This window comes from Salvelinus alpinus, chromosome 11, assembly GCF_045679555.1.
Source record: "Salvelinus alpinus chromosome 11, SLU_Salpinus.1, whole genome shotgun sequence".
NCBI lineage: Eukaryota > Metazoa > Chordata > Actinopteri > Salmoniformes > Salmonidae > Salvelinus > Salvelinus alpinus.
The window spans coordinates 23,958,468-23,981,190 of NC_092096.1; the positions used below are offsets into that span (position 1 = coordinate 23,958,468).

Genomic DNA, 22,723 nt, shown 5'->3' on the forward strand with positions numbered 1-22,723 from the left:
AGCTCATATGTGAAAAAGATAATAAACCAATATTTGGGCCCGTGGTTGAATGCCTGGCAGCGTTAAACGAAGATGAGATTTCTCTGCCTTTCATTTCTGCTGTCACAATGCTTAGCTCGGGTTCCGCAGACTGCTAGGGACCTGAATGGCAGAGAGAGATTCAAGGAATCAAATGATTTAGAAAAGTTAAATAAATCGACTTGGATGAAGGGGGTGGGGGGTTAAAAGTAATTGTTATCATCACACCACTGTATGTAGAAGCCATTCAGTGATTTCTGAAGGAATACATTATAATTAGAAAAACATGTAGAGACTTTGAGACAACGGTCAATCTCTTTTTTAAATGAAGCCGACTAGAACAGAGAGAGATTGAGAGATGTTGAGTTAGCCTGGCCAAGGGATTATCCAACACTTAAAGAGAGCAGTCTTTTCTCTACTAGACATAAGATCTCACCTCGATATACAGTAATCCATTCACACAGTCAACCATCACCAGTACACTTTCTCTATTGGCTGATGCCAGTTTGATAGTGCAGCTGACTCAGTTTGTTGGAGTGTGATGTTTAGAGCTCCAATAATCAAATCTAACAAAATCTACACAGTTTATTAGGTACACCACCTCGTTCACGAAAATGGTTAGCTCCTACAGACACGTGGCCGTGGATTGCTACAGTTGAAGTTGGAAGTTTACATACACTTACACGGAACCCAAACCGGCTGTGGAGCGTGCGCCATCGTGCATAAATGTATTTTGTTCCCCCACACCAAACGCGATCACGACACGCAGGTTAAAATATCAAAACAAACTCTTAACCAATTATATTAATTTGGGGACAGGTCGAAAACCATTAAACATTTATGGCAATTTAGCTAGCAGGCTTGCACTTGCTAGCTAATTTGTCCTATTTAGGTAGCTTGCTGTTGCTAGCTAATTTGTCCTGGGATATAAACATTGAGTTGTTATTTTACCTGAAATGCACAAGGTCCTCTACTCCACCAATTCATCCACACATAAAATTGTCCTTCTCAAGTCTGGTTCATCCTTGGGAGCAATTTCCAAACGCCCGAAGGTGCCACATTCATTTGTAAAAACAATAGTACGCAAGTATAAACACCATGGGACCACACAGCTGTCATACCGCTCAGGAAGGAGACACGTTCTGTCTCCTAGAGATGAACGTAATTTGGTGCGAAAAGTGCAAATCAATCCCAGAACAACAGAAAAGGACCTTGTGAAGGTGCTGGAGGAAACAGGTACAAAAGTATCTATATCCACAGTAAAACGAGTCCTATATCGACATAACCTGAAAGGCCGCTCAGCAAGGTAGAAGCCACTGCTCCAAAACCGCCATAAAAAAGCATGTCTATGGTTTGCAACTGCACATGGGGACAAAGATCGTACTTTTTGGAGAAATGTCCTCTGGTCTGATGAAACAAAAATATAACCTTTTGGCCATAATGACCATCGTTATGTTTGGAGGAAAAAGGGGGAGGCTTGCAAGCCGAAGAACACCATCCCAACCGTGAAGCAAGGGGATGGCAGCATCATGTTGTGGGGGTGCTTTGCTGCAGGAGGGACTGGTGCACTTCACAAAATAGATGGCATCATGAGGATGGAAAATTATGTGGATATATTGAAGCAACATCTCAAGACCTCAGTCAGGAAGTTAAAGCTTGGTCGCAAATGGGTCTTTCAAATGGACAGTGAGCCCAAGCATACTTCCAAAAGTGTGGCAAAATGGCTTAAGGACAACAAAGTCAAGGTATTGGAGTGGCCATCACAAAGCCCTGACCTCAATCCCATAGAAAATTTGTGGGCGAACTGAAAAAGCGTGTGCGAGCAAGTAGGCCAACAAACCTGACTCAGTTACACCTGCTCTGTCAGGAGGAATGGCCCGAAATTCACCCAACTTATTGTGGGAAGCTTGTGGAAGGCTACCTGAAACGTTTGACCCAAGTTAAAAAAAATTAAAGGCAATGCTACCAAATACTAATTGAGTGCATGTAAACTTCTGACCCACTGGGAATGTGATGAAAGAAATAAAAGCTGACATAAATCATTCTCTCTACTAATATTCTGACATTTCACATTCTGAAAATAAAGTGGTTATCCTAACTGACCTAAGACAGGGAATTTTTACTAGGATTAAATGTCAGGAATTGTGAAAAACTGAGTTTAAATGTATTTGGCGACGGTGTATGTAAACAGTATGACTTCAACTGTATATAAAGCAGGCAGACAGGCATCGAGGCATTCAGTTACTGTACGACTGAACGTTAGAATGGGCAAAACGAGGGACCTAAGCGACTGAGTGTGGTATGATCGTCGATGCGGCCGGCATCCTGTACTTTTCACACACCACAGTGTCTAGGGTTTACTGAGATTGGTGTGACAAACAAAAATCATCTAGTCAGCCGCAGTCCTGTGGGCAAAAACAGTTCATTGATGAGAGGTGGAAGGAGAATGACAAGTTTCGCGTTAGCAAACAGGCGGGCCACAAACAGGCAAATAACGACACAGTACAAAAGGGGTGTGCAGAATAGCATCTTGTCGGTCCTTGTCACGGATGGGCTATTTGCAGCAGACGACCACACCAGGTTCCACTCCTATCAGCTAAAAACAAGAAGAAGCGGCTCCAGTGGGCACGCGATCACCAACACTGGACAATTGAGGAGTGGCAAAACATCGCCTGGTCCAACGAGTCCTGTTGTGTCATGCTGATGGCAGAGTCAGGACTTGGCGTAAGCAGCATGAGTCCATCGCCCATCCTAGTGTCAACGGTGCAAGCTGGTTGCGTTGCTGCAATGGGGTGGGGAATGTTTTCCTCTCACACATTAGGTCCCTTGATACCGACTGAGAATCGTTTCCATGCCCCGAAGAATGCAGGCTGTTCTGGAGGCAAAATGAAGGCCAACCCGGTACTAGATGGGTGTACCTAATAAACTGATTTACATTACTAATGTAATTAAAGGGCACTGTGCTTCCCATGATAAATAAAGGCTGTACTTCTCTGCAGTGACAGGAGTGTAGTACTACTTGCTGTGTTTCCCATGATAAATAAAGGCTGTACTTCTCTGCAGTGACAGGAGTGTAGTACTACTTGCTGTGTTTCCCATGATAAATAAAGGCTGTACTTCTCTGCAGTGACAGGAGTGTAGTACTACTAGCTGTGTTTCCCATGATAAATAAAGGCTGTACTTCTCTGCAGTGACAGGAGTGTAGTACTACTAGCTGTGTTTCCCATGATAAATAAAGGCTGTACTTCTCTGCAGTGACAGGAGTGTAGTACTACTAGCTGTGTTTCCCATGATAAATAAAGGCTGTACTTCTCTGCAGTGACAGGAGTGTAGTACTACTTGCTGTGTTTCCCATGATAAATAAAGGCTGTACTTCTCTGCAGTGACAGGAGTGTAGTACTACTAGCTGTGTTTCCCATGATAAATAAAGGCTGTACTTCTCTGCAGTGACAGGAGTGTAGTACTACTAGCTGTGTTTCCCATGATAAATAAAGGCTGTACTTCTCTGCAGTGACAGGAGTGTAGTACTACTTGCTGTGGATGGTGGACTGTTTGTTCTTTGTCTCTTTACCTGAGGGAGATCGTACATTCTGTTACATATCCTTAACAAACAGTATCTTTCAGGGTTGTTCGTGCGTGCGTGCGTGTGTGTGTGAGTGAAGGGGCCCTTCCGTCTCCCTCATTACAAACACACGCCCAGAGCTTAGGAAGCTTAATTACATCGGCTCTCCAGTGAAGCACACCGCGTATGCTTCCATTAATCCACAGCTTCATCTAAAAGCTTCATTATAGCTACATATGGACCCACAGCTGAGTGGGTGTGGGTTTGTATAGATGGGTATAGGTGTGTGTGTGAGACACAGAGGGAAGACAGGAGACATGTCCCTGTATGTTTAATCTCCCTCTAGCTAGCTCTTTGAACAGAGAGGCTCTCTCTTTCTGGTCTAGAATCAATATACAGAGACTCACTCTCTCTGGTCTAGAATCATAATATAGAGAGGCTCTCGCTTTCTGGTCTAGAATCATAATATAGAGAGGCTCTCGCTTTCTGGTCTAGAATCATAATATAGAGAGGTTCTCTCTGGTCTAGAATCATAATATAGAGAGGCTCTCACTTTCTGGTCTAGAATCATAATATAGAGGTTCTTTCTGGTCTAGAATCATAATATAGAGGTTCTTTCTGGTCTAGAATCATAATATAGAGAGGCTCTCTCTCTCTGGTCTAGAATCATAATATAGAGAGGCTCTCTCTTTCTGGTCTAGAATCATAATATAGAGAGGCTCTCGCTTTCTGGTCTAAAATCATAATATAGAGAGGCTCTCTTTCTGGTCTAGAATCATAATATAGAGAGGCTCTCTTTCTAGTCTAGAATCATAATATAGAGAGGCTCTCTCTTTCTAGTCTAGAATCATAGTACAGAGACCTTTTCCTTCCATCCACTCCCGACTCCATGAATAAATGATGGAAACGGAAACCACTTCCAAGGTACAGATTTGTTATCATGGGCCTGAATGCAGGCAATTGCTATATCCTTTCCTCTTTTTATTTTCTCCTCCAAAGTGCCGGTTGGGAGAGAGCGAGCGAGCGGGGTGGTCATCATTGCCATTTCCAAGATATTTCTCAATAACCACGTTTTTTTTTTAAGACTACACCTTTTTGAATTGTTTTTGTCAGCGCAGCAACAGAACAGAGCTGTATTACCTCACCCCGGGGCAGGCAGTGTTGAAATGACAGCTACACCATGATCCAAACACAGAGGTTTGTCTCTCAGCCTCCGCTCCTGCCCCGTAGGACCTCCCCTCCCACCCAGGCACGCTCATAATAGACCCTCTGTTTCACGCGTTTCTATCCCCCAGTCTGCCATATTTCCCTTTTTGAATTTCAAAATGGCTTGTTGTCAAACAAAATACTTGACTCTCCGCAGTAGTCCACCTTGAATTGAGTTACAAAATGAGTTTCTTTCTCCCTTAATTTCTATTGTGTGTGTGTGTGCGTGTCCTTCTACAGTATGTCTGCCTGCATGTGTGTTTGTGTATCTGTCTACCTCGAGGAGAAAAGGCAATCTGTGTATTAGTGGTCTTGTTTCTGCGTAATAGCGTGCTACCCTGGGGACGAGGAGTGGAGAGGCGCACAGTGACTGACTGCTCCGAGGGAGCGGGACCTGTGTTTCCCGTCAAACTGATTTGTGCCACACAATGGGGAGGGAGAGAGATGCAAATGGAAACACTGACTGAAAGAGGGGAAGTAGCGAGAGATAGGTGTGTGTGTGTGTGTGGGTGGGGTTGCACTAATGTGTTTGTGTGTGTGTTACTATGTATGCATGTCTGCCTGTGTGTTTGTATCTGTGTACTGCATAAGCTCCATGCAGCTGCACCGATTGAGACTCCTGTATGTCTCTTATGTCAGGCCTGTCAGGTCGAGGGGTGAGGAAGAGGGCTGTGGCAGACAATGAGGATTAGCCCCGTTCTGACTGTTCTGTAATGGAAGTCCACAGCAAAGAACACCTCTCATCTTAGTCTGATAATATCTCTCCAACAGCTTCTAGAGAACCTTATAGCTCAATCACATACAGGCTTGAAACATTTTGTGAACTTTCAATATGTTTCCTGGTTTTCTAGAAATCCCAGTTGGAGGGTTTCTGGAATCAGGAGGGAATAAGCAGGAAATCCAGAATCCTCCAACCATCCTCTTCCTCTTCATACCCCCATGTTCCCAGATCACACATGAAAAGGTCATAATCCCCTCAATCTAGCTGTTATCTTTTAATAGAAAGATCACTCATCTAATCTGTACTCCTCCAGTGCCCTGTGTTCAAGGGGAAATACGCCATTGACTGATTTGAGCGATCGATTCTTGACTTCCGCCGACCTTCCAATTATGATTTATCATATTCATAAATGGAACCTGAAATGGAATTGAACTTCCCCGGGAGAAAAGTCAATAATTATTATAGGATTAAATTTGATGGAAGGTGTTAGGTACATGCTCACCCTCTCTCTCGTTGAGTCTGCTGATCTTTCTCTCGTTAATTCTTCTTTCTCTTCATTTGACCTTACTAAGGCGCTGATTGATCCTCATGGTCTGAATGTACGATAGCGTGACTCTGTCCTTTGTGATTGTGTGCCTGACTAATTATCTAAGGACAGATGGGAGGGTGTTGCACGGTATACTTAAACTTCTGTACTTGTTCGATACTAGAACATGAAAAAGGTTTTGGTGCTGTCAAATGTGTTTCACGTCTTCTACTGATTGAGAGAGGATCAAGTCTGTCTCTCAGCAGATGTCTCCTTATAGCTCTAGAGCACCATGCCTGTCAAGTCTGTCTATCAGCAGATGTCTCCTTATAGCTCTAGAGTACCGTGCCTGTCAAGTCTGTCTATCAGCAGATGTCTCCTTATAGCTCTAGAGTACCGTGCCTGTCAAGTCTGTCTATCAGCAGATGTCTCCTTATAGCTCTAGAGTACCGTGCCTGTCAAGTCTGTCTATCAGCAGATGTCTCCTTATAGCTCTAGAGTACCGTGCCTGTCAAGTCTGTCTATCAGCAGATGTCTCCTTATATCTCTAGAGTAGCGTGCCTGTCAAGTCTGTCTATCAGCTGATGTCTCCTTATAGCTCTAGAGTACCGTGCCTGTCAAGTCTGTCTATCAGCAGATGTCTCCTTATAGTTCTAGAGTACCGTGCCTGTCAAGTCTGTCTATCAGCAGATGTCTCCTTATAGCTCTAGAGTACCGTGCCTGTCAAGTCTGTCTATCAGCAGATGTCTCCTTATAGCTCTAGAGTACCGTGCCTGTCAAGTCTGTCTATCAGCAGATGTCTCCTTATAGCTCTAGAGTACCGTGCCTGTCAAGTCTGTCTATCAGCAGATGTCTCCTTATAGCTCTAGAGTACCGTGCCTGTCAAGTCTGTCTATCAGCTGATGTCTCCTTATAGTTCTAGAGTACCGTGCCTGTCAAGTCTGTCTATCAGCTGATGTCTCCTTATAGCTCTAGAGAACCGTGCCTGTCAAGTCTGTCTATCAGCAGATGTCTCCTTATAGCTCTAGAGAACCGTGCCTGTCAAGTCTGTCTATCAGCAGATGTTTCCTTATAGTTCTAGAGTACCGTGCCTGTCAAGTCTGTCTATCAGCTGATGTCTCCTTATAGCTCTAGAGAACCGTGCCTGTCAAGTCTGTCTATACGCAGATGTCTCCTTATAGCTCTAGAGAACCGTGCCTGTCAAGTCTGTCTATCAGCTGATGTCTCCTTATAGCTCTAGAGAACCGTGCCTGTCAAGTCTGTCTATCAGCAGATGTCTCCTTATAGCTCTAGAGAACCGTGCCTGTCAAGTCTGTCTATCAGCAGATGTTTCCTTATAGTTCTAGAGTACCGTGCCTGTCAAGTCTGTCTATCAGCTGATGTCTCCTTATAGCTCTAGAGTACCGTGCCTGTCAAGTCTGTCTATCAGCAGATGTTTCCTTATAGTTCTAGAGTACCGTGCCTGTCAAGTCTGTCTATCAGCTGATGTCTCCTTATAGCTCTAGAGTACCGTGCCTGTCAAGTCTGTCTATCAGCAGATGTCTCCTTATAGCTCTAGAGTACCGTGCCTGTCAAGTCTGTCTATCAGCAGATGGCTCCTTATAGTTCTAGAGTACCGTGCCTGTCAAGTCTGTCTATCAGCAGATGTCTCCTTATAGCTCTAGAGAACCGTGCCTGTCAAGTCTGTCTATCAGCAGATGTCTCCTTATAGCTCTAGAGTACCGTGCCTGTCAAGTCTGTCTATCAGCAGATGTCTCCTTATAGCTCTAGAGTACCATGCCTGTCAAGTCTGTCTATCAGCAGATGTTTCCTTATAGTTCTAGAGTACCGTGCCTGTCAAGTCTGTCTATCAGCTGATGTCTCCTTATAGCTCTAGAGTACCGTGCCTGTCAAGTCTGTCTATCAGCAGATGTCTCCTTATAGCTCTAGAGTACCGTGCCTGTCAAGTCTGTCTATCAGCAGATGTCTCCTTATAGTTCTAGAGTACCGTGCCTGTCAAGTCTGTCTATCAGCAGATGTCTCCTTATAGCTCTAGAGTACCGTGCCTGTCAAGTCTGTCTATCAGCTGATGTCTCCTTATAGCTCTAGAGAACCGTGCCTGTCAAGTCTGTCTATACGCAGATGTCTCCTTATAGCTCTAGAGTACCGTGCCTGTCAAGTCTGTCTATCAGCAGATGTCTCCTTATAGCTCTAGAGTACCGTGCCTGTCAAGTCTGTCTATCAGCAGATGTTTCCTTATAGCTCTAGAGAACCATGCCTGTCAAGTCTGTCTATCAGCTGATGTCTCCTTATAGCTCTAGAGTACCGTGCCTGTCAAGTCTGTCTATCAGCAGATGTCTCCTTATAGCTCTAGAGCACATCAGGTGCTCTGATTGACATTAAAAAAAACATAGACGTTGCCAAAAAATTGTGTTTATTCACTTCTTCTCCCTCATCTCAGTCACGTCTCTCTCACTGTGTGTGTGTGAATGATTTGATAAAATAAGAGATTTATTCTTCTATGTAAATGTTGTTGGTCAGCACAATAAAACAAGTCCCAAATGGAAAGGAAGTAGATTGTTTTTCCTCTGCAGCCCGATGAAATCAACCAAAACAAGCTCAATAACTCTATGCATGCACACACTTCTATTGAATATGCATTCACCTGTATTGTGAACAGGCCTAGGCTACATCTTGATTACCCAGATTATCAATAGGGATTTAACATTCAAATAAATGACCATTATGTTGTTATGTAAAAACTAATTGATTGTATGATTGAATAATTGATTCATTAATGCATACATGGCTGTCTTAGACAAATATAATGATATTGAACTGATATTGATATTGAATATTGATCAAGTGCCTTTCTGTGACTTTGGCTAATATGCCATCTTTTTTTGCCGTGGAATCGTTTTGGTATCGCGTATCATGATGCTATCGAGTTTCGTGATGCTAAACCTGGTATTCAAGTTAAAATGATGGTGTTACAACACTAGTGTCTGTCTGTCTCTTTCTACCTGTCTCTGCCTGTGTATTCACACTTATTTTGTGTACTTTGCACACGCCAATGGCTGTGTGTCTCCTAGACTAGACCTCCCTTCCTATAATAACAATGAATGACCTGCTACTGAAGTCGAGCCACACAGCCCGTGTTTGGACTATCACAGCCAGTTGGCAGTCAAGCCGGTCTCTGAAAGGCCACAGAGATCCATGTTGTTGTGTCAAATTATTTTTAAGGACCCCTCTAAAATGGCCATTTATAAACAGTTTGTTACAGTATTTGTTTTTTAAAGAGATACTGTACAATACTTTATGTGACAGAGAAATCCTCTGACTTCACAGATACAGAGAGTAGTACTCAGTTAAACACAAGATGTACATTTAAGAAGCTATTATGGTTGATATTACTTGTGCAGCTTTCAGTTTGGAGCCTTGGGTATGTTAAAACAGGCAGTTAATTGCTGGAAATGATAAGAGTCTCTGATTAGCTGCGTGGCTGTCCATATCTATTCATTTCAACACTGCTACTCTGAAACTATTTGGAAATACGGGCCCTGATCAGTGATCCCCACTTATTGGTATAGCTTATAAAATACTTCACCTCAGTGAGAGATTTTTAGATTTTTTTTAATGGTTAAAAATGTAGTGTAGTTACCAGATTAATTGTGTTTATAAACCGGGTAGTTTAGCTCCTGGATGCTGATTGGCTGAAAGCTGTGGTATATCAGACCATATTCCACAGGTATGACCAAAAAATACGTTTTACTGTTTGTATTACGTTGGTAACCAGTTTATAATAGCAATAAGGCACTTCGGGGGTTTGTGGCCAAGGGCTGTATCTAGGCTCTCTGCGTTGTGTTGTGCTTAAGAACAGCCCTTAGCCGTGGTATATTGCCAATATACCACACCTCCTTGCACATTATTGCTTAATTAAACACAGTTGACAAAATAGTTTATTAGAAATATCAAACTAGAGACTACAACAAACATACAAAACTAGACCATAAAACAGCTTTGTCAGACTAATTTCCATCAGTACACACCTCCCCGCCCCACATACAAAACTAGACCATAAAACAGCTTTGTCAGACTCATTTTCATCAGTACACACCCCCCCGCCCCACACACAAACATCTGTTTACATTCAGCGGATCTCCTCCGCAGAGCTTCCATTTGGAGAGAAACATGTGAAATTGAATTACGCTGCTGTTTCCCCACTCCTCCAACTCATTTAGACACTCTCTGTTCCTCACATTCCCCCTCAACAAATAAAATCACTGCAAAACAGAAAGCATCTGAATAGTGCATAGATACTTTGGGTAAGAGCTTGCTATCCACTCAATTGACAAAATTGTTTACTTTTCCCCTTAGCCTGGTCCCAGATCTGTTTTTGCTGGATAGCCAACTCCTGTGAAAGTTTAGCATAACAATGACCATAGGAATTGGCGATACAGCGCAAACAGATCTGGGAGCAGGCTACCTGATGCCCAGTGTAGACCACTGACTTGATAGAAGATGGTCCGTATAGACCCATTAACAGCTTGTTCTCAATAGACACATGGCTTTATGCCATGTAATGCACTAATAGGTCACCGTTCACTAATCAGTCACCAGTACTGAGCTGTATGGGTTATATGACTAGTTAAGTAGTTTCTCTACGGGGGCTGGTTGAACCATAGTTGAGGGAGGGAGAGGGTTACTCATTACTCAATGTGTGACAACATCAGCAGTTTGAACTGCAGAGTATTTTGACGGTAGGTTTTTGTAGCACAGGTATCCGTAGTGAGGCATTAGCCTGTGAAGCCATGATCCATTGTGGATTGAAAAGGAGCATGTGGAAGGTATTGGAACAATGTGATAATACAAGATGGAGGGGTGCAATCCTGGTTTGATGTGTTGTATGACATGTCATAAACAAGTCACAGGTATGGTGTAGGGTTCACGCTCCAGTCCCTGATACTGAAATGCACGTCTTGGAGTAAATGACACGTTTTCCCTTCACCTTTTCATTCGCCCTTTGAATTGCTACACCACCTCAGTGATATCGTTGTTTTGAAAGATGAAATGGAAGGTTCTTTGGATCCTTGGCAGGCTATTACAGTAGAAAGTTTGCATTTTTTTGTTCATTTTTTAAAACTGAACGTAGAGCACAACATAAAGACCATAGAGAAACACACACACACACACACACACACACACACACACACACACACACACAACTGCATTCCACTTCCCCCTAACCTCCAGTCATAATACCTGTGTTAGGAGCGCTTCATGCTCTATTGACTCAGCCAGGGTTCCTGTGGGCAGATGATAATGGTTAAAACAACATTAGTCTTTGATTGTTTTTCTGCCTCTCCCCAGTCTCCCAACCCTCTGGGCACTGGGAGATCAAAGCTCTCTCCAGTCTCCTCACCTTCTGGGTACTGGGAGATCAAAGCTCTCTCCAGTCTCCTCACCTTCTGGGCACTGGGAGATCAAAGCTATCTCCAGTCTCCTCACCTTCTGGGAACTGGGAGATCAAAGCTCTCTCCAGTCTCCTCACCTTCTGGGCACTGGGAGATCAACGCTCTCCCCAGTCTCCTCACCTTCTGGGCTCTGGGAGATCAAAGCTCTCTCCAGTCTCCTCACCTTCTGGGCTCTGGGAGATCAAAGCTCTCCCCAGTCTCCTCACCTTCTGGGAACTGGGAGATCAAAGCTCTCTCCAGTCTCCTCACCTTCTGGGAACTGGGAGATCAAAGCTCTCTCCAGTCTCCTCACCTTCTGGGAACTGGGAGATCAAAGCTCTCTCCAGTCTCCTCACCTTCTGGGAACTGGGAGATCAAAGCTCTCTCCAGTCTCCTCACCTTCTGGGAACTGGGAGATCAAAGCTCTCTCCAGTCTCCTCACCTTCTGGGCACTGGGAGATCAAAGCTCTCTCCAGTCTCCTCACCTTCTGGGAACTGGGAGATCAAAGCTATCTCCAGTCTCCTCACCTTCTGGGAACTGGGAGATCAAAGCTTTCTCCAGTCTCCTCACCTTCTGGGAACTGGGAGATCAAAGCTCTCTCCAGTCTCCCAACCCTCTGGGCTCTGGGAGATCAAATCTCTCCCCACCCTCTGTGCTCTGGGAGATCAAGCCCAGTGGAGGCTGTAGGATCCCATCAGTGGGAGGTGATTGAATTAGTTCAGTGTTGAAATGAGATTGGGAGCTCGTGATTTTCCGGGAAATGCAGTGCGCTTGTTGTAATAATGACATCAGTGTTCTCCTCTGTAACGGGGCTTCAGCAGGCTGCTTGGGAGATGATGGGGCATTTAGATGCTGGGGACAGACACCGATTAGCTTGTGGATGTTTTGAGGAAGTTAGTGCTGAAGAATTTGAAAAATATGAGATTGTTACAGTTATACTGTATAAGAGACTGAACTAATTCATAATTGAGTCAGGCATCAGAACGTTCATAGAGTCAGGCATCAGAATGTTCATAGCGTCAGGCATCAGAATGTTCATAGCGTCAGGCATCAGAACGTTCATAGCGTCAGGCATCAGAACGTTCATAGCGTCAGGTATCAGAACGTTCATAGCGTCAGGCATCAGAGCGTTCATAGCGTCAGGCATCAGAACGTTCATAGCGTCAGGTATCAGAACGTTCATAGCGTCAGGCATCAGAACGTTCATAGCGTCAGGCATCAGAACGTTCATAGCGTCAGGCATCAGAACGTTCATAGCGTCAGGCATCAGAACGTTCATAGCGTCAGGCATCAGAACGTTCATAGCATCAGAACGTTCATAGCGTCAGGCATCAGAACGTTTGTAACAATGAAATTACACGATGTGACATCCGTGAATAGGCTAGTAGATATAGAGTATGATCTAGATAGTGGATGAATAGGGTTGTAGATATAGAGTATGATCTAGATAGTGGATGAATAGGGTTGTAGATATAGAGTATTAACCTAGATAGTGGATGAATAGGGTTGTAGATATTGTCTGCAAAAGCCTCACGTGCTTTACCTGTAAGTACACATTGCAACAACATAGTCATGTCCAAATCTGACCAAGCTCTAGCTTCCGCAATACACTCAAATAAAGCAAAGTATGTGTCTGGATCTGACTCATCAAATTTAGGCAACAAACGAAGATTCTGTGAAACATCAAACTGTGGTAGTCCTTCTGGTCTATTAGCATTTCTCAATCGCTCTCTCTCCAACTGCATTTGCAACAGCTCCCTCTGCTGCCCAAAAGTTAATGAAGGGCTAGACTGAAAACGTGCACCCTCACTACTAGCAGACTGACCGCCAAAAACACCCATTTCCCTAAGACCCTGCTTTAAGCTAGTTTTAACAGTCTCTTTAATTTTTTTATCAACAATCTCAATCTGATAATGTTCAGCAATTTCAATTAACTGCTCCTTAGTACACAACTCTAAGGCTACCTCTGAAGGAGCTTGAACAAAACTACTCAAAATGGAAGACATTTTCCTCAACCAATACAACTATTACAAATGCTCAAAAAACACACAACTCACCTGCTGTCAGTCTGGGTTCAAGGACAGGAGCCACACCCCACTATCCTCCAAAAACAACTAACTGGCCCTGGTCTTCGTGCAGTCACATGTGGTGGGGTTTTTTGCACACAAAACCAGTGGAGTGGAAAAGACAACCAGAAACTGGCGGCCCCCCCATAACCACAGAGGTGCTCCCGAGCCGATGTAGGGGAAAAGGGAAAGGGATGCTCTACCCACGTTCACTGCCACCTAAAACAAAAACACCACGAGCCTCCTATTGACACTCGCTGATAAGCCTGAACAGGAGAGGACTCCCACCTGAACAAAACCCAGAAAAACCCAGAGTGAATTGCTTAGCTACCAAGCTAACTGAACCAAAAGAACACATGGCTCTCAAACGCTCTCTTCAACAATATTGGCCCAACCAAAACACCCCCTCAACCAAAAAAATGTGGCAATCTGAACTAAACTAACCCAAGTTAACTACAAAACAATAATCAAATAAGCCAAATTACAAATAAACAAACGTATCAATAATAAGACAAAGACAATCTAGACAAAACCTTAACCAGCTATGACAAAATATTAAAGTAAACTAAAATACTAAAGTAAGACTAAAGTACAATTAACTTTAACTTACGGATGAGCCCCCACTTGTCACAGGCCGGCTCATAGCCTGTGACAAAAATGAGGGGACACGAACAACAGGTATAGGCCAATCAAAAAGGTTCTTTATTATAAACCAAAACTTTTAACTTTAAACAAAGAAAAAGGAATGAGGTGTGAAAGTATCATAATGTAAGGTGTATGTAAAGTGCAGGGATGTGTGAATCTGTGTGTGTAAATATGACTGAGTGGAAACTAAGTAAAACTACAAAGGAACAAACAAAACAGGATCATACCTGGAGGAGCAGAGAGAGAGCCAGAGAGAGCAGTGATTAGTGAAGCAAGTTTAAATACCCTGAGCCCAGGTGGCTCCAATCACTAACGACCCTCCTCTGCCTGAAGGAGGAACCACCCCTGCAATGCAAAGGGGCTGTGACAATATAGAGTATGATCTAGATAGTGGATGAGTAGGGTTGTAGATATAGTGGATGAATAGGGTTGTAGATATAGAGTATGATCTAGATAGTGGATGAGTAGGGTTGTAGATATAGAGTATGATCTAGATAGTGGATGAGTAGGGTTGTAGATATAGAGTATGATCTAGGTAGTGGATGAGTAGGGTTGTAGATATAGTGGATGAGTAGGGTTGTAGATATAGAGTATGATCTAGATAGTGGATGAGTAGGGTTGTAGATATAGTGGATGAATAGGGTTGTAGATATAGAGTATGCACTAGATAGTGGATGAGTAGGGTTGTAGATGTAGCATATGGTGTAGATGTTAGATGTTCATGTTTATTATTGTCTGGATGTAGGGTCTCCAGTTGATCCATCTTCAGGTTCATCCAGATGTCAGGGAATAATATAGAGATGAAGTGATGAGGAGAAAGAGACAGAAAAGTTCCTCCTGTATTTGGTCAGACACACAGACACAGGGGACGATGTGTTGGTGGGAGGGAGGGGATAGGGCAGCAGGCAGGAGGGGGTGTGATGGCTGACAGAGAGCAGAGGCTTAATCACAGATGGGTATAAAGAGAGGCGGAGAGAAGGGAGGGGGGTGTTTTCCCAACTCTGGGCTAATTTCAATCAGCATGGGCCCTGTCATCATAGGGAGGCTGTCACCGCCACAGCCGTGTTTACCTTTAATCTAGCCCAAGCTGATTGGAGAAAAGGAGAGAGGGGAGGGATGAGAGAACCTCCCGTCCTCTGAAACCTCCAACTCCCCTCAACCCTATGCCCCTCAACCCTCGATCCGGCCAGAACGCAGGAGGTGCTTTATCGGAGAGAAAATAGAATGCAATGTCCTTTCTAACCCCCCCCCACACCTCTATCCTGCAGCGTTCAATTAATAGTGTGGTGAAGTCGGCTGTGCCCCCTCATCAGCCTCCCTGTGACAACCTGAGTCAGGAGGCCACAGAGTGAAGATAGCTGTTTGATATAGAACCTTGATTAGAAGTTGGAGCACTGTTGTTTTTATTTCCTCCTCAGAATGCAGTGAGATTGGGATGTTGCTCTCGGGAAGTATGACTAGGTTGGGCTGCGGTGTTTCTCGTCTTAGCTTCAATGCTAAGCTAACCATTGTATCAGATTTTACGGCATTTCTCATAAGTAGATGCCGGGAATATCCATGCGTATGGTGATAGGGTAGCTTAGTGACCCCTCTTGCTATGTGTACACTGGTTCAGTAGGCTAATGTAATGGAATTGGTGTTAAGGTATTTCTCGCCACCTTACTCAGCTAAGTGAAGGGCTCTTTTCTACACATAACAGCCCTGATATAATGGGATTGCTCTTCACCCTAGGAGCTTTAGTCAATTATATCTCCTTCCTTCCATCACTCTTTACTTAGATTGAAGACCTCACCTCTGCCTGTTTGTCTGTGTAAGGCTGGTCAAAAGTCTGTCCCATTGGGATCAGTACAGCCTCCTCTCCAACTGAGCTAAGAACACACTCATACTAAATGACTACTGCCCCGTAGCACTCATTTCTGTCATCATGAAGTACTTTGAGAGGCTAGTCAAGGATCACATCACCGCCACCTTACCGGCCACCCTAGACCCACTTCAGTTTGCATACTGTCCCAACAGGTCCACAGATGGCGCAATCGCCATCACACTGCACACTGCCCTACCTATGTAAGAATGCTGTTCATTGTCTACAGCTCTGCATTCAACACCGTAGTACCCTCCAAGCTCATCATCAAGCTGGAGGCCCTGGGTCTCAACCCCTCCCTGTGCAACTGGGTCCTGGACTTTCTCATGGGCCGCCCCCTGGTGGCGAACGTAAGAAACAACATCTCCACTTCACTGATCCTCAACACTGGGGCCCCACAAGGGTGTGTGCTCAGCCCTCTCCTGTACTCCCTGTTCACCCATGATTGCGTGGCCATGCATGCCTCCAACTCAATCATCAAGTTTGCAGACGACACTACAGTAGTGGGCTTGATTACCAACAACGATGAAACAGCTTACAGGGAGGAGGTGCGGGCACTCGGAGTGTGGTGTCAGGAAAACAACCTCTCACGCAACGTCAACAAAACAAAGGAGATGATTATCGACTTCAGCCGAGGGAGCACTCCCCCTATCCACATCGAAGGGTCAGCAGTGGAGAAGGTGGAACATTTTAAGTTCCTGGGCGTACACATCACAGACAAACTGAAATGGTCCACCCACACAGACAGTGTGGTGAAAATGGCGCAACAGCGCCTCTTCAACCTTAAGAGGCTGAAGACATGTTGCTTGTCACCCAAAACCCTGACAAACCTTTACAGATGCACAATCGAGAGCCTCCTGTCGGGCTGTATCACAGCCTGGTACGGCAACTGGTACGGTATGACCAATAACATTTGATTTGATACTTATGCATCAGAGCAAATGTCTGGATAGAAACAACGCTGTCCCTCCAGTACCCCACACTTGTAAAAGCTGAAGTTCTCTATATTGAAGTTGATGTGACTGCACTAGCCATCCTGAAATGCAACCATCTGACTGTCATGTTGGTGCCACTCCTTGTACCGTCACAGTGCATGTCTACTGTCTCTCCTGAATTAGCCTGCAGAATATTCTCTCCATTTTGAGCACTGCAGACTAAGAGGCCAGTGCTTTCCTGGTATGAAACCTTGCCGTCTTTCCAACACTCACAACTGTACCGGCCGGAGTCTGACAGAGTATTGATCTGGAGAAATAAACTCCTCTGACTCCAACTCCGTCCCAGTCGATCCCTAAATCCAGGCAGTGCCACATTCTCAAGGTAAGGGTTGGAAGTGTTCCACAGCAGTGGGCTCTCTTCAGCAGTGGATCTGAAGAACAAACAGTACTCTCTTTTAACATTAGAAACGGAAAAGTCAGAATATTCCCCTTCTGACTTGATTGCCTCATATGTACACTACCGGTCAAAAGTTTTAGAACACCTACTCATTCAAGGGTTTTTCTTTATTTTTACTATTTTCTACATTGTAGAATAATAGTGAAGACGTCCAAACTATGAAATAACATATGGAATCATGTAGTAACCAAAAAAGTGTTAACAAATGAAAATATATTTTATATTTGAGATTCTTCAAATAGCCACCCTTTGCCTTGATGGCAGCTTTGCACACCAAGGTCATTCTACTGTGAGATGTCCGTCTGCTGTCTGTCTGCTGGTAACACACTGCTGTCTCTCACTCTGTGAGTTGATTATTTGAATCATACGCTGTGGCCGCCTTTTAGGTCACACGTCAGTCATTCCGTTGTACTGACGCAGAAAAACCGAACAGTGCCACCCTCTGGCAGGAGGATAGAACTGCAGGGGTTCTCACCTCTGAAAGATTTACGACATTCACTTCATCCAGCTGTTGAAAGTTTGCCTCTCCAAATACCCTTTGTTTGTAATAGTCCCTCATGTCTCCAAGTGAATATAATCCACATTAATTAATAACCATCTGGTACCTCAACTTATTATCTTAGTCTGCACTTGACAGCTGTGTATTTTATATATATATATATATTTTTTTTTAGGGCAGCTGTGTATTCATTATAAAAACTGGGGGTCAACCGAGCCACTAGACACGCTACAACACTCAATAATTAATTCATCTCAATTTACAGATATTGTCCCTTCAAATTAATTTTAATAATAGAAGCGTCTCATTAGGAGCCAATCAAACATGAGGACTTGGTGGAATGAGGAGTCTGGTGCCGACCGGGAGGTCCATGCATTATTGAACTGGCCTGATCTTATAAGAGCTAGATGGGGAGGGAGACCTTATACACCAGCCAACTGACTGAGTTGGGTGGGTTCCTGGATTGGGTTTTGCCCCTACTGTTGCACTCGTACTATACACACACAGGCATTGCAAGCACATATACACACACAGGCACTGGCAGATGAACAGATGCACACTAAACAGTCGCACGGAAGCTCGCACGCTTCCGTCCGTAAGAAAGAAGGAGAGGCCCTCTAACCCTGTTCCCTGAGGGGTTACCAGTGGGCTCACACTGTTTGGAGGGCTATCTGTGTGTTATGTCTGGGACAACTAAAACAGATGACCACTTTCAATCATGCACAGACACACCACGGCGTACACACGCTTTTTAAATCTATCTAACCTCCAAACGAGCTTCAATGCCATACAACACTCCTTCCGTGGCCTCCAACTGCTCTTAAACGCTAGTAAAACCAAATGCATGCTTTTCAACCGTTCGCTGCCTGCACCCGCACGCCCGACTAGCATCACCACCCTGGACGGTTCCGACCTAGAATATGTGGACATCTATAAGTACCTAGGTGTCTGGCTAGACTGCAAACTCTCCTTCCAGACTCATATCAAACTTCTCCAATCCAAAATCAAATCAAGAATCGGCTTTCTATTCCGCAACAAAGCCTCCTTCACTCACGCCGCCAAACTTACCCTAGTAAAACTGACTATCCTACCGATCCTCGACTTCGGCGATGTCATCTACAAAATAGCTTCCAACACTCTACTCAGCAAACTGGATGCAGTTTATCACAGTGCCATTCGTTTTGTTACTAAAGCACCTTATACGACCCACCACTGCGACCTGTATGCCCTAGTCGGCTGGCCCTCGCTACATGTTCGTCGTCAGACCCACTGGCTCCAGGTCATCTACAAGGCTATGCTAGGTAAAGTGCCGCCTTATCTCAGTTCACTGGTCACGATGGCTACACCCACCCGCAGCACGCGCTCCAGCAGGTGTATCTCACTGATCATCCCTAAAGCTAAAACCTCATTTGGACGCCTTTCCTTCCAGTTCTCTGCTGCCTGCGACTGGAACGAATTGCAAAAATCTCTGAAGTTGGAGACTTTTATCTCCCTCAACAACTTTAAAAATCTGCTATCCGAGCAGCTAACCGATCGCTGCAGCTGTACATAGTCCATCTGTAAACTACCCACCCAATTTACCTACCTCACCCCCCATACTGCTTTTATTTATTTACTTTTCTGCTCTTTTGCACACCAGTATCTCTTCTTGCACATGATCATCTGATGATTTATCACTCCAGTGTTAATCTGCTAAATTGTAATTATTCGATTTATTGCCTACCTCATGCCTTTTGCACACATTGTATATAGATTCTCTTTTTTTCTACCATGTTATTGACTTGTTTATTGTTTACTCCATGTGTAACTCTGTGTTGTCTGTTCACACTGCTATGCTTTATCTTGGCCAGGTCGCAGTTGCAAATGAGAACTTGTTCTCAACTAGCCTACCTGGTTAAATAAAGGTGAAATAAAAATAAAAAAAATTAGGCATTATGAATGTTTGGACATCCGTCTGTGTATTTGGTAGATTCTAACACATACACGTTCACACACATGCGTACACACTCTTGGTAAATTAATGATTTTGAGTGTTTGGCCTTTACGCTGCAGTACCAGTACATTCAAACTTGTATAGACACACACACGCTGTACTACACACACCAACTCTCTCTCTCTCACACACACACACACACACACACACACACACACACACACACACACTGTGCTACACACACCAACACACACACTGCTTGTAAATGAGGGATTAGGACTGTTTTTCCTGCACACTTCTGGTCCCTGTGTATTATGAAACACACACACACGCACACACGTACACACTCTGGCCTTCAGAGACGTGGAGTGTGTTAGAGAAGGCATTGCACGTCCTCCCTTTCCCCCCTAGATCCGGGCACGGACGGAATACATCACAGGATCAAACCATTTCTAATCAAACCCAGGAAAGTGTGGCTAATGCAATTTCACTAAGTCACTGACTGGCTTGATTGCATGTGGGCTGCGGAGTGTGTGGAGGGCGCCGTGGGAGTGTGTGGAGGGCGCCGTGGGAGGGAGGCTGTCGAGGTGGTGTATATCTGTGGAGGTGTGTGTGTATGGGCGTGGACGTGTGTATGTTAGGAGCAAGTGCACCATTGCGTTGATATGATGTTGAGGTGGGTATGTGTGTGTGTGTGTTTTCTCTCCAGGTGTCTGTCTGGAGGTGTTGGGTGCAGTGACTGTAGATGTGTAAGGTGTAGTGGTGGGAGGGGCTGTATAATGTGGTGATAGTGTTATAGTGGTGGGAGGGGTACTGGAGGGATTGGCCTGTATAATGTGGTGATGGTGGTGTGAGGGGTACTGGAGGGATTGGCCTGTATAATGTGGTGTATACAGCCCACTACACAGCACGTTATCCAGTAGTGCTCTATACAGCCCACTACACAGCACGTTATCCAGTAGTGCTCTATACAGCCCACTACACAGCACGTTATCCAGTAGTGCTCTATACAGCCCACTACACAGCACATTATACAGTAGTGCTCTATACAGCCCACTACACAGCACGCTATCCAGTAGTGCTCTATACAGTCCACTACACAGCACGTTATCCAGTAGTGCTCTATACAGCCCACTACACAGCACGTTATCCAGTAGTGCTTTATACAGCCCACTACACAGCACGTTATCCAGTAGTGCTCTATACAGCCCACTACACAGCACGTTATCCAGTAGTCCTCTATACAGCCCACTACACAGCACGTTATCCAGTAGTGCTCTATACAGCCCACTACACAGCACATTATACAGTAGTGCTCTATACAGCCCACTACACAGCACATTATCCAGTAGTGCTTTATACAGCCCACTACACAGCACGTTATCCAGTAGTGCTCTATACAGCCCACTACACAGCACGTTATACAGTAGTGCTCTATACAGCCCACTACACAGCACGTTATACAGTAGTGCTCTATACAGCCCACTACACAGCACATTATACAGTAGTGCTTTATACAGCCCACTACACAGCACGTTATCCAGTAGTGCTCTATACAGCCCACTACACAGCACGTTATACAGTAGTGCTCTATACAGCCCACTACACAGCACGTTATACAGTAGTGCTCTATACAGCCCACTACACAGCACATTATACAGTAGTGCTCTATACAGCCCACTACACAGCACGTTATCCAGTAGTGCTCTATACAGCCCACTACACAGCACATTATCCAGTAGTGCTCTATACAGCCCACTACACAGCACGTTATCCAGTAGTGCTCTATACAGCCCACTACACAGCACGTTATCCAGTAGTGCTCTATACAGCCCACTACACAGCACGTTATCCAGTAGTGCTCTATACAGCCCACTACACAGCACGTTATCCAGTAGTGCTCTATACAGCCCACTACACAGCACGTTATCCAGTAGTGCTCTATACAGCCCACTACACAGCACGTTATCCAGTAGTGCTCTTCCAGTAGTGCTCTATACAGCCCACTACACAGCACGTTATCCAGTAGTGCTCTATACAGCCCACTACACAGCACGTTATCCAGTAGTGCTCTATACAGCCCACTACACAGCACGTTATCCAGTAGTGCTCTATACAGCCCACTACACAGCACATTATCCAGTAGTGCTTTATACAGCCCACTACACAGCACATTATCCAGTAGTGCTCTATACAGCCCACTACACAGCACGTTATCCAGTAGTGCTCTATACAGCCCACTACACAGCACATTATACAGTAGTGCTTTATACAGCCCACTACACAGCACATTATCCAGTAGTGCTCTATACAGCCCACTACACAGCACGTTATCCAGTAGTGCTCTATACAGCCCACTACACAGCACGTTATCCAGTAGTGCTCTATACAGCCCACTACACAGCACATGATAGTGTTATAGTGGTGTGAGGGGTACTGGAGGGACTGGCCTGTATAATGTGGTGATAGTGTTATAGTGGTGGGAGGGGTACTGGAGGGACTGGCCTGTATAATGTGGTGATAGTGGTGTGAGGGGTCCTGGAGGGACTGGCCTGTATAATGTGGTGATAGTGGTGTGAGGGGTCCTGGAGGGACTGGCCTGTATAATGTGGTGATAGTGTTATAGTGGTGTGAGGGGTACTGGAGGGACTGGCCTGTATAATGTAGTGATAGTGTTATAGTGGTGTGAGGGGTACTGGAGGGACTGGCCGGTATAATGTGGTGATAGTGGTGTGAGGGGTACTGGAGGGACTGACCTGTATAATGTGGTGATAGTGTTATAGTGGTGTGAGGGGTACTGGAGGGACTGGCCTGTATAATGTGGTGATAGTGGTGTGAGGGGTCCTGGAGGGACTGGCCTG

The 22,723-nt window shown here is 44.8% G+C and overlaps 1 protein-coding gene across 1 annotated transcript in view; it reads left to right on the forward strand.

Moving 5' to 3' along the window:
• The window catches only part of exoc4 (exocyst complex component 4), a 298,597-nt gene that overhangs the window by 80,399 nt on the left and 195,475 nt on the right, over positions 1-22,723 (forward strand). The window lies entirely within an intron of this gene.